At 40.7% G+C, this 12,659-nt stretch overlaps 2 long non-coding RNA genes across 2 annotated transcripts in view; both read right to left on the reverse strand.

Annotated features, from left to right (window-relative positions):
- LOC112847836 (uncharacterized) overlaps positions 1-446 on the reverse strand; it is a 2,031-nt gene extending 1,585 nt beyond the window's left edge. Inside the window, exon 1 of the long non-coding RNA XR_003221637.1 lies at positions 28-446. This is a non-coding gene — a long non-coding RNA (uncharacterized LOC112847836). The remainder of the gene's footprint in view (positions 1-27) is intronic.
- A 9,314-nt stretch (positions 447-9,760) lies between these two features.
- On the reverse strand, positions 9,761-11,697 carry LOC112847826 (uncharacterized). The gene is made up of 2 exons (XR_003221626.1): positions 11,556-11,697; positions 9,761-11,204 (listed from the first exon to the last, which is right to left on the reverse strand). It is a non-coding gene; the product is annotated as an uncharacterized LOC112847826 (long non-coding RNA).
- Positions 11,698-12,659: the final 962 nt, after the last annotated feature.

The raw sequence follows: 12,659 nt of genomic DNA on the forward strand, positions 1-12,659 counted from the left end.
GGACAAGATAAAAATATAAATACATACCTCACAGTAACTGCACTTGTAGAGTCTCTTTCTGGTGTGGATCTGTTGGTGTCGTCTCAGGTGATGTGGAGATTTAAAAGTCTTCTCACACAGGTCACATTTATGAGGTCTCTCCTCAGTGTGGGTAAACGTGGCGTTGTAACTGCGTGTTGGTTATAAACTGTTTGCCACACTGATCACAGCAGTACACATGTCCGGTGTGAATGCGTAGGTGTCTATTTCGGTTCCCTATCCGGTTGAAGGTTTTTCCACAAATGTCACAGCTGAACGGTCTCTCTCCAGTGTGGATGACCTGATGACGTTTTAGTTCAGCCTTCCCAGTAAAATCCTTCCCACACTCGTCACAGGTGTATGTTTTCTCTCTCTTTCTTCTGTGAGGTCTGTCGGCCTCCTGAGAGCGCTGACTTCTCGCTCCATGTTGGTCCTGCAGTGACAGAGATACAAACAGAGGCAGTGAGTGAAATGCAGTCGTGGAACAAACTGAACCTTCAAACTCCCTCCATTAACACTAGTTTTAAACCTGAAGGTGGAGTGTGGCACCAAACACCTTAAAGGTATCGTCTTGATGCATTCTCAATGATCCAGGAAAGTAAATCTCCAAAAGTTGATTCTGTTCATCTGGACGTAGCATTTTGTGGGAGAAACGTTTCGTCACTCATCCAAGTGATTTCTTCAGTCTCAGCTGACTGCAGGTTTCCCCAACCCTTATAAACAGTACATTTGCATAATCACTGAAACCAGCCCACTGAAGGAACAATGGGCTGTGAGGTCAGTTCCTTAATCATAATTATGCAAATTCTCATGACCATTGATCAACAATCACTGACCAAAACCCACTGATCAAAGAACACTGATCAATGGCCATGAGTACCATTCACAGAGAGTTGGGGAATGGCTGCAATCACAGCATTGTAAGATAAGATACCTTAAAGTACCACCTGCTGGTAGTAGAAACACATTACATCCAACCTGGTGTTAAAAATAATTTATGACTGTTTAAACACTCTAAAATCATTTTTTTCCTTATTTTCCTTACTTTTACTCACCACATTTAAAAAAAAGGACTTTCTACTCATTATATTTTCAAAACAGACTTTTTACTTTTGGTTTGAGGAATTTGAGGGGAGTTATTTCATCACTAAGGGCATCAAACATCAAACCAATTAGAGCCTGAAAAGTAACACATGAAAGACAATCCTGATCGTGTACTAATCACCAGGGTATGAAACATAAAAAGAGATGAAAGAGGTAAAACTGTGAGTCACAGTCAGGAGTTAAAGTCAGACGTTGTTCTTCCTTCTTTTTTGCACAGCAGCTGAACAAACAGGTAATTTCAAATGCAGCGTTTCTATCAACAAACATCAGCAAACACACAAACTGTTTGTGTGCAGTTTGTCTCACAGTGTGTTGCTGGCTAAAGGTCCAGCTGCTGTACATCACAGGGAGAGAAAAGAAAGAGAGCTAACTTCACTCAGAGATGGAGAAAGATAAGACACACAGGACAGGAGAGGAAGAAGAGAGGTTAGATTTAAAGGGAAGGACTGCTCAGTGGGATTTGATCAACTGCAGATTAAAGCTTACATGTAAGTCCTCATGTGTTGAGATCAGATATTGGGTCTGTACATGTGACATCATGTTCTTTCAGGTTGTGAAACATGCTGCAAAACAATCTGAGGCTGACTAACTGTGTTATTTAAAGTCTGCATGAAGATCCTCTGCAGGTTAGTGCAGGATAAACAGGTTAGTTTGCTGAACTGTGATGGATTTAAAGTAAAGAACAGTGTGTGACTGGTGCACAGTGACTGTGGTGCTCATGTCAGAGTTAGATTACATCAAGTGTAGCAGAGATTCATTTAAACTGAAGCTCATGATGCTGACATTCATTCACTGAGTTCCACCTTCATACCAACAGTATAGTGTCTAATATAAAGACAGTGTACTGTCAGTGTAGAGCAGGGGTCGGCAACCTGCGGCTCCAGAGTCGCATTTGGCTCTTCAGCCTCCTTGTAGTGGCTCCCTCTGGACTTGACAAAAAAAAAAAAAAAAAGAAAAAGAAAGGTATTTCGGAACTCATCTTAATTCATACATGATTATTAGTTTACTTTTTTGCCTAGTTATCTTGGAGTTTGAGTTGATACTATCTAATTTTAAAAACGCAATTTTTAATTTATAATTTTTCAACAAAAATATATGTCACATCAAAGTCAACAGACCTCGCCTTTACCTGCTGGCGGATTTTAGAGTATGCTAACCTGGCAAAAGGCTAACCATGAAAAAAATCCCAAAAAAGAAAAGTTTCGGAAGAAAATAGAGAGTTTATTTATTTGCATTCACCGCCAACGGCTTACCTGTGTGCTTGATATGTGGCGAGAGAATATCCAACAACAAAAAATGTAACGTTGAAAGACATTTTCAAAACAAGCACTTAGCATTCGCTGAAAAATACCCAACCGAAGATGAGCAAAAGAGAGCAATTTCAGAACTGCTGCGAAAAGCTGAAGAGAGCAAACTATCTTTCAAGAAGTGGATCAGCTCTCCACAGCTCTGGAGATTGTAAAGAGGGGGAAGCCGTTTACATATTTGAAAGAATCGTTCATAAAAATATCAGAGCATCTATTCTCCGACTTTAAAAACAAGGGGGAAATTATTCAGAAAATTAGAGAAATGCCTCTCTCCGCAAAGACCGTCAGAGACAGGACCATTAAAATGGCGGAAAACATCAGCCGTAAGCAAATTCATGACATGAATTCATCTCAAGCATTTTCAATTGCCTGTGATAAGTCATGTAAACGATGTTGAGCAGACAGCACTGTTATGCAGATATGTCAACTGTGATGGGCCTCAGGAAGAACTGATTGAACTCATAAAGCTAAAGGGCCAAACACGGGGGCAGGACATTTTTGAGGCTGTTGTGAGTTGTCTAGAAGCGAAAGGAATAAACACCACTCACCTGGTGTCAGTGTCTACTGATGGGGCACTCAGTATGAGAGGAGCACAGAAGGGCTTTGTGAATTTGCTTCAAAAGTCACTGGATCGAGAGCTGATAGCATTTCACTGCATCCTCCACCAAGAAGCACAAACATTCCCCCCCGAATGTGTCGAAGTGATGAACGTTTTTATCACGATAGTGAACAAAATAATTGCGAACGGGTTAAGCCACCGACAGTTCTGTTCATTGTTAGAAGAAGTTGACAACGCATATTCAAATCTCCTGCTGCACAACAAAGTCCGGTGGCTGTCCAGGAGAGAGGTGCTGAAACGCTTCGCTACCTGTCTGGAGCATGTGAATACGTTCTTGGAAAGCAAAGGCCTCCGCTATCCTGAACTGGAAGACCTTGATTGGCTGAGTAAATTTTACTTCATGGTGGATATGACAAGATACTTGAACACGCTGAATAAAAATCTACAAGGAAAGGGAAGCACGGCCCTGCAGATGCTGGAGAATGTTTTGCCATTTGAGCGCAAGATGACAGTGTTCGCAAGAGATGCACAAAAACGTACGCTCTCTCACTTCCCCTCCCTAAGAGAGTTCAAAGAAGCGAACAATGAAATAAATTATGAATATTTCCATCATTGCAATGCAAGCTGCATTTGGAGAAAGATTCAGTGATTTCAGAAAGGAGAAACATACCCCCTCTTTCCCTGTCACACCGATGGACATCGACCCATCTCTGTTGAACACAGTTGCATTCACCGGAGTATGTAAGTCTGATCTAGAAATTGAACTGGCCGACATAGCGGATAAAGATTTGTGGGTAAATAAGTTCAAAACACTGACGGTGATAGGTTTGTAGCGTAAACCTATTCGCTGGAACGTTCAGGACAATTTGCTACACAGCAAGAACAAGACACAAGTAGGCAACGTTCTTTGTGTCACTCATGCATGAGGGAGGCCTGCCTGGAGCCAAGTGTCGTTCCACCTACTTGACCTCCATCAGACTCTCAGCCAGGTTCCCCATAGCACTCCTTTTATTGTGGTTACTTGAATATGCATAGGGTCATTAACATATAACGGCTTACATGGGTATACATGTGAACAAGGAATACCCTGCCTGTGGTTTTGTAAGTGTGTGTGCGTGTGTGTGTGCATGCGTCCGTGCGTGCGTGCATGCGTGCGTGCGTGCGTGTGTGTGTGTGTAGGCTGCTGACCAAAAGGGTCATAAAGCAGGAACAACATCCTAGGTCATAAAGAGGGTAACCTCCCCACACCCAATCTATGGTTCACCCTAGTTAACACAGTGAAGCCATACAAAGGACAGGAAGTTTTACCACATCAAACAGACCTTCACAAGGATGTTGCCTGTGATAAAACACTACAGCCCCCCACTCAGAACCTCGAGAATCTGGGGAGGGGAGAACAAAAGAATTCCTTTCAACACACAGTTAAAGTACAAATGGTAAGAATAAAAATGACAAACATTTAACAATTCACTCTAACAGACGGCGGATCTTGAAGAAGTCGCCCGTCAGAAGGCTACGCTCGCTACAGAGCACAAATTGAGTGATATGGAAAAACTCCCCCACCCCGACAAACTTGTTTTTGAAACATGGAGTGCCATTCCTGATACGTATATTAACATGAAAAAGTATGCATTTGGAGTCTTGTCCATCTTTGGCTCAACATACTTATGTGAGCAAGTTTTCTCAAGCATGAATTTTATAAAGTCCAAACACCGCTCCCGCCTCAAAGATGAGAGCCTACAGTCCTGTATGAAGATCAAAGTCACATCTTACAGCCCCGACATAGGGAAGATCTGCAGCGAACTTCAGACACAGAAGTCACATTAAAAAGGTAAGGACAATAGTATTTTACAAGCTATTATTTTTCAGAAAAAAAAATATATTTTAGACTCCGAGCTGATGTAGATTTTTTGTATGTTCAGGTGCTTCAGTTGATTGCTGGCTGAGCAAAAAACCCGAAGAGGACGAGGGAACACTGACATGGACTTGTCAAAGACTCCTAATTTTCTTTTTCTTTTAAAAGCTGCTAAGTTGCAGCTAAATGTTTTATTTATATTAAAGTGGGCTCGTTTTTACTTTACTTTTACAAAAATATACGGTGGATTTAAATAGGCCTACAGTTAACACTTTAATTTATTTCAAAGCAGGCCTACAAATGCACATTGTACTTCTGTTTGTTTTATTCAGTGGTTGTAACAGGTAAAATTAAAAAAAAGATGAACAGTTATTTTTTGCGGCTTCCTGCTTACAAGCAGGGAAGATAAGGGAAAGGAGAGGAGAAAAGTGGGACCGCCTTCGCTGAGAGCCAAAGTACAAGTTGAACACTGAAGCTTGTATTGCAAAAGGTTCATTACTCAAAGCTTTTCAACACAGTCCTCTTTGATGACATCTTCTGGCCAAAAATATGAAGAGCAGCTTGAATCTACAAATTATAATAAAGAGCTTCATTATAATTTCCCACTCTACAGAGATCAGCTGACAGCTTCTGTTTAATATCATGTGACAGTTCTGTCTGATATCGGGCTGCTGTTGTGGTGCTTTGAACGTGTATTTTTTGGGGTGATGAAATTTTTTTTTTATGTCTATTTGATTATTAATAATTTTGATGAATAAACCTTCCTTATTTAAATATGTGCTGTAGTCTCTCTTTGCTTCTGACTTCTTGATGTTTGTAAACATAATAGTTTTAAAAACAACATAATATACAACACATTCATATAACAGGTTGGGAGTATGAGAGTTTTAGACGTGACTGATTATTTGGTGAAACTGTGATATTTTCCTCACCTTCTGTGTCATTGTTTCCTCTGTAGTGACTCAGCTGAGTCCAGATGGCTGAAAATCTTCCTCTGCTGCTCCGTCAGACTCTTCTCCTCCTGCTGATCAGCTGGGACACAAAACAGATCTTTGTTAGGCTCCACACTGCACTGAAGAGTCAAAGTGTCTCATATGTTCATCTGACAACACAAAGTACAAATTTCACTCTGATTGCTTGTAGAAATCTTGTGAGACGTGTTGTGCTGCAAAGTGAGGGAACTCTCTCACTCACTTATACTTCAGGAGGAACTTTGTGACATTGGCTCTAATATTCTAAGCAGCCCTTTACTATGACAGGGCCAGAAAGTCATATTTGAAGGTTTGGGAGAAGGACCATGTTAAAGGTGGATTGGGGTTTATACACTTTGTTATGATACAGGTAAGGCTGTAAGAGCCTGAGAAGGTGTCCTGAATGAAGCTCTAAAACCAGTTTTCAGCTAACGACTCTGCTTCAGTCTGGAAAACAGCAACTACAAGTTTAAAGACTCCATCAACAATTCACACCCAGCGAACGGCCTGAACAGCTCCTCCTGTGGTTTCCACAAACAGGGACAGACCTGTTACTCCCCCACCCCACACTTTCAAGACCTTCAGCCCCCCAGTCCCACCACCTCCACCATTCCTAAAAGTTTGGTTCTGTGCAGCCATTCCCCAACTCTCTGTGAACGGTACTGTCCCGATTCTTTGATGTTGGGCTGAGAACAAAAAAACATTACTCAGATCTTGTCCAGTCAACAACAATTATTTATTAAGCACATATGTGGGAGATGTACACGACACCACCCTCAGCGTAGTCCAGTAGATCTCAAAGAGGAAGCACTTCGATATACAGTTTTACATGTCAGGGTTCACGCCCCTTCATGCGTAAGCAGATAACATAACATGCGCCAGTGACGGTGAGTGACAGCTGTCTGCAACTCCTTTTATAGTATTGATGTTTGTTCCTCACTAACGGTTTCAACACTCTCTCACCTCCATCTGTTTCCTATTTCTCGTTGTGAGGCCCCATGATCGTATATGACACATCCTGAGTCCATCCTGTTCTAATCTGCGCAGGCACGTATGCAGTTACAAGCAAAACACTACTTTAAATGTCTCCCAGTTTAAACCTTCTATCACCTCTTGATTAATATGGCACTTATTGAAATATTACAACATTTATATTTCCCACAGTACTGATGGTCATTGATCAGTGGTTTCAGTGCTTTCCTTCCTGCTTTGACTGCAGCTGTGTTTGACACAGGAAGACATTATTACATTCTTCACGATTATACTTTATTCTTTTTGGGGGAAGTGCAGCTTTAAACCTTCACATGATTCAAGTCAACCCAAGAAATCAATCTGAACGATCACAGGTGGGAAAAACTTCTGTAGACAAAATGAAATAAAACCCAACATTCAATCCACAACATGATTAAAAACATTTTTCTCCCAAATCACCAAGAGCTGCACATTAACCAGCACAATATATTTTTATTCTCTGTGCTTTCAAATATGAACACTGTTTACTTTCATCTCTGTTTCTTAGTTTTTGTTAACATCTTCCTGTGCATCACTTTACAGCAGCCAGACTCATTAAAATGAGACTTTGTAGGAGTTCACTTCCTCTCATCTGTTCATCCACAGCAGCTGCCCAAAGACTAAATTATATTTTTTATATTCTTAACATATCTGTTAATTCAGTCGAAGCTGGTCTTTAGTTTGAAATCAGGTGTCCGCGTATCCTGCCGTAATACTTACAATACAAAGTAAACACAAAACATGGTGGAGGCTGGGTTGACACCAGTAGCATGCTGAGCTAATGATTAGTTGGTGTTTTTCTCCAAACACTCTCTCACTCTTCTCTCAACGTGTTGACAATAAACTGTGAACAGACACCGAGGAGAGCAGCAGAAGACCTCATTCAGGAGCTAAACTCAACATGAACTGAACTCACAGTAAAGTTAGCTCGGTGCTTACCTTTAGATGAGCCCACAAACCGAGAGAAACTCCGTGGTGAAGCTGGAACTCTTTCCAAACACAGGAAACAGATCAGGGAGCAGAGACCCACGTGGTTCACGCTGATCTCAGCTACGATCCAGGAGACAAGGGTGGGCAGATCGATGCAGATATCGATCCAAACGTTGGTTTAGTTTGTTTTATCATCCAAATTCACTATTTTACTCACTTTGGATGAAAAAAGCTCCGTCCGTCATCCCAGAACCAAGAGCATCTGGCTGCAGCCACTGTGGAGCTCCACAGTAACCGGATACACGTGACCTCCACACTAACCGGAAACACGTGACCTCCACAGTAGCCGGAAACACGTGACCTCCACAGTAACCGGAAACACGTAACTTCAGTTAAATCGACTTTGACAGCGAAAACTAAATTGCGTTTTTGTTACTATTGATGCTGCTGAGAAATAAAAATGGTTTCAAGTGGGGTTTTTTTAACACTCTGGGTTTGTTCAAAAAAAATTCACCATCCCCTAAATTGTTCGTGGCCAAAAGTGCTATAACGCGGCGCACCTTCCGCGACACTCGCTGTTTCACTGATTTTTTTTTTTTTTTACAGTACATCGTGTTGTGTGTTCTGATGCCATTGTCAATCAATCTAGTCCAGTGTCTCCTGTACAGTAGCGGCCCCTAATAGGCCCACGGACCGGTACCGGTCCGTGAGTCCTTTGGTACCGTTCCTGCTAGAGTAGAGGCTCCGGTGTGAAATGTATGGTTGTAGTTGTGTGTCTTATTTTGAAAGAACTATTTACGCGTTACCATAGCGACCAGAGAGCATTAAGAAGCAGAGAGGAGGATGTCACTGTCATTGTTGTTGGCGCACAGCTCAAGTCACGTTTATTATTATATTTACAAAATACCACAGTTTCTTTTTTATTCTTTTGTTGTATTTATCCGCGACACCTTAAAGGTCGTTCCCTGAAAATATTGTCTGACATTAAAGTGGTCCGTGGTGCAAAAAAGGCTGGGGACTGCTGCTGTACAGTACAGAATGCGTTTAGCTCGTCGAATTTACATAAATCTTCAATCGCTAGCAGTGTAACTCTGAAGTGCTGTACTGTATGTTTGTAGGTTTTCTCCCAAACAAACACAACAATGCCGACGATACGTTTTGCACCGCCAAAGGCACCTTTTGGTTTCATTCCATAATACTGGACTTATGTTTCTACGAAGGTTTGAACTCTAAGAGTGTTTAAACAAAAGAGAACATTGTGAAAATATTCATGCCTGTCTGAGAAAAGTGTATAAAGCATGTGGTGAGGGGTTTTACAGTCTTAACATCTATAATTGTAAAAAATAAAGTTGGCTACTTCAGGGATTTCACCTACCGCGGGTTATTTTTAGAACGTAACACCAGCGATAAACGAGGGACCGCTGTATTATTAATAGTAGAGTCTGGGACATTTAATTGATTAACATCAACACTGATTATTATGCACTGTTATTTTTGTTCAAGGAGAGCAAAAAATATAAAACTTTCTCTCAGTTTGTTCATTGCCAAAAATGGCCACTTTTTGTGTATGTTCACAAAATGCTATAAAATGTATATTTCTTAAAACATTTATCTACTTTTACCGACGTGACTCTTTAAAAATCCATCCATCCATCCATCCATTCACTTCCGCTTATCCTTTTCAGGGTTGCGGGGGGCGCTGGAGCCTATCCCAGCTGTCATGGGGCGAGAGGCGGGGTACACCCTGGACAGGTCGCCAGTCTGTCGCAGGGCCAACACACAAGGACAGACAACCATTCACACTCACATTCACACCTAGTGACAATTTGGATTATCCAATCAACCTATCCCCACAATAGGTTGATAAAATCCTTTTCATCAAAATCAAAATTGTATTTAAATTTTTTACTCTTTATAGCCAGTTAGGTTATATATTACCATTAACTTCTCAGATAAAACGGTGATAAAGTCCTAACGTTTTCATGAAACTTCCTCCCCCCCCCCATCTGAGCATCGGGGAAAAGGCTGTCTTGCAATTGTTGAGGTCACTAGTGTGTGCCCCATTTCTTCCAGGATCACTCTCTTTGTAGGTTTTAGTGGACTCCTAGTACTGTGAAGTGGTTTCATGGTACAAAAGCATTGTATTCCAAGATCTGGGAGATTGTAGAAATGAGCAGTGATGCCCTTCCTACCATCTTTCCAGAAAAATAAGTGATCTGGAAGCTGTTAGGCTTACTTACAGCAGCAGCACTTTCTGCACCTGCATCAACTCCCGGACACATTTACCTACAGTGTTTGTTGCTGTATGTGCTGCAGCTGCAGCTTTGAATTTTTTTATTAATATATATTTTGTTAATATTTTGGCTATGGTGTCTTGTTATGAAATGTACAAGAGTAAAAGTGTTTTTAGCATGTGCTTCAAAGCTAGTGACTGGGAAACTCAAATCTCAATAGCCAGTATCAACAGAAATTCACTGCAGCCTGTGTAATATTTGATGCGTCATAATTTATTTCAGTTTATCTTGCAAATACATATTTGCATTGCAATGTCATGCACAAACACACACAAGTATTAGATCCTTAAGATCAAACCTGTGTCATTCTTTTGATCCACTGCAGTGTGGTAGTCAAAAAAAGAAGAAGTGAAGTGGCCACAAATGGCCAGGATAGAGATCAGAGGGTTAATGCGTAAAATGTATAAAAATATTATTGATTACAGGGTAATATATTAATGTTAATATCAACAATAAGCTTTTTACTCTGAAGTTACAAGTATAAACAATGCTGTTGCATTTACACTTAATTTTTTTACTATAAGTATGGACATGGAAACAAGTGGATATTTAATAACACGTTTAACTGGAATTCTGTACACTGAAAAACAAACAACACATAAAAAACACAAATACGGCCAGTGCCTTCATCTGTCCATTAAATGTCAAATATCGCATTGACCCATAGTCCCTGCTCATCAGCACAAGCTTTTAAAAAGAGCTCCATGTCCTCTGCAAACTGAAAAACAAAGAGGAAGAAGTCCCTCTACACAAAAACACTGCAGATGACAAGCCAGGCAAACATTTATTGATCTGTTTGAATGCCTCCTCATCATGTGAGCCTTGAAGTTTTTTTTCAAGAAGACTAAGACCACAGTGAGGGCGTTTCATTTTCAAGGACTTTCCACAAGCCACAGTTTCATTTAGCACAGAGGGTAGAGCACATGAATGTTCTACCGAAGATTCAGAAAATGGTTTAGATACTGGAGACAAGACATCGAGAGGAAGATGTGGCTCCACGGAGAATGCAGCGGGAGAGAGGCGGGGCTCCTCGGAGAGTGCAGCGAAGAGCAGTCCTGAATGCTGACATGACAATAATTGCCTTGCCATATCCCCACGCTGTATGACTGTCATGTACAGACAGGGCAGTGAAAGTGCACCGGCATATCATTTTGTCTGTAAGAGAGAAAAAAAAACAAAAAAACAAAAAACAACATGTAATTTAAATGCAGTTGTATAGAATGCAATCAGTTTATCTAACAATCGGATTGTACATATTAACAAAAATATCCAAGCCATCCTCAATAATGAAAGCAAAATGGTATGGATCACAAGAGCTGTCAGGAAATGTGGTGAACAGGAAAAAAAATTTTTTAATGAAAACACACTTTTTTTCTCTTGCTGATGAATGCACTGAACTGTACAATGTGAAAAGCAACTTTTAAGTCAACAAAGAGACTGCAGAAGTGCTGAAAAGAAGAGCATATTTATAACTTTAACTATGAGGTATATTTAATACCAACATACCTTTGAAAGGCAAAGCATTTTTAATGTGTCCATTTATATGCTCCTGACAATAGGGCTGAAAGTGGGGCACAGAGGGCAGTGAAACAGCCAACACGTGGTGCATTACTGCAATTCTGGCTTGGAGGCAGAACTCCAAATTGATATGAGCATCTAAAACAGAGAGAAAAACAGATAAACACCATATACACATTTAAGTTCAGGTTTTAGCAGAAATAACACGTTACAGTTAGCATGTAAGAGATTTGGGAGAAAATTCTTTACAAAAACATAATTTACAAAACACTTTTATTTGTGGCATACGTATATATTGACATATAACAGACAATTTAACAAAGGCTAACTAATATCTGGGCAATAAAAAAGCAGAACAGAATGGAATAGAGAATATTAGTATTTATACATATATAAACCTCTTTGTGACAAACTTTACAATGTTTTTGCAGGTGGAATGAGAGACATGAATAAAGTGCAATATGCAGTAAATTGAACAATGTGCATTGATGTTACAGATAGTGAAAAGTAGTTCAATAACAAGCAAAAAATAAATACGTTTGAAACTGACCACTAAATGCTAACCAGAGGTGTCAAAAGTACACACACTCCTTACTAAAGTTTAGATAGTTCGGAGGTATGACCGTTGTTGTAACGCTAACGAAGTGCCAACGTAATTAGTGTAAGCAAACTAGCTGATTCCTAAAATTATATAATTATTAACTGCAAATTTATACATGAAAGACTCTGTCCCAACCTTTACGATCCACTTGCAAGATTTCCGCAGTCGATGATCCACGCAGGAACGTATTTCTGCCTACTGTGGAGGTCACGTGTTTCCGGTTACTGTGGAGGTCACGTGTTTCCGGTTACTGTGGAGGTCACGTGTTTCCGGCTACTGTGGAGGTCACGTGTTTCCGGTTACTGTGGAGGTCACGTGTTTCCGGCTACTGTGGAGGTCACGTGTTTCCGGCTACTGTGGAGGTCACGTGTTTCCGGTTACTGTGGAGCTCCACAGTGGCTGCAGCCAGACCCTTCTCTCCCAGAAGGCGCGTCGTCTTCTTCACGTCGTTTATTGGCGGTTGTCAAACACCAAAATGGTGCATTACCGCC

This window comes from Oreochromis niloticus, linkage group LG9 (genome assembly GCF_001858045.2).
Source record: "Oreochromis niloticus isolate F11D_XX linkage group LG9, O_niloticus_UMD_NMBU, whole genome shotgun sequence".
NCBI classification, from domain to species: domain Eukaryota; kingdom Metazoa; phylum Chordata; class Actinopteri; order Cichliformes; family Cichlidae; genus Oreochromis; species Oreochromis niloticus.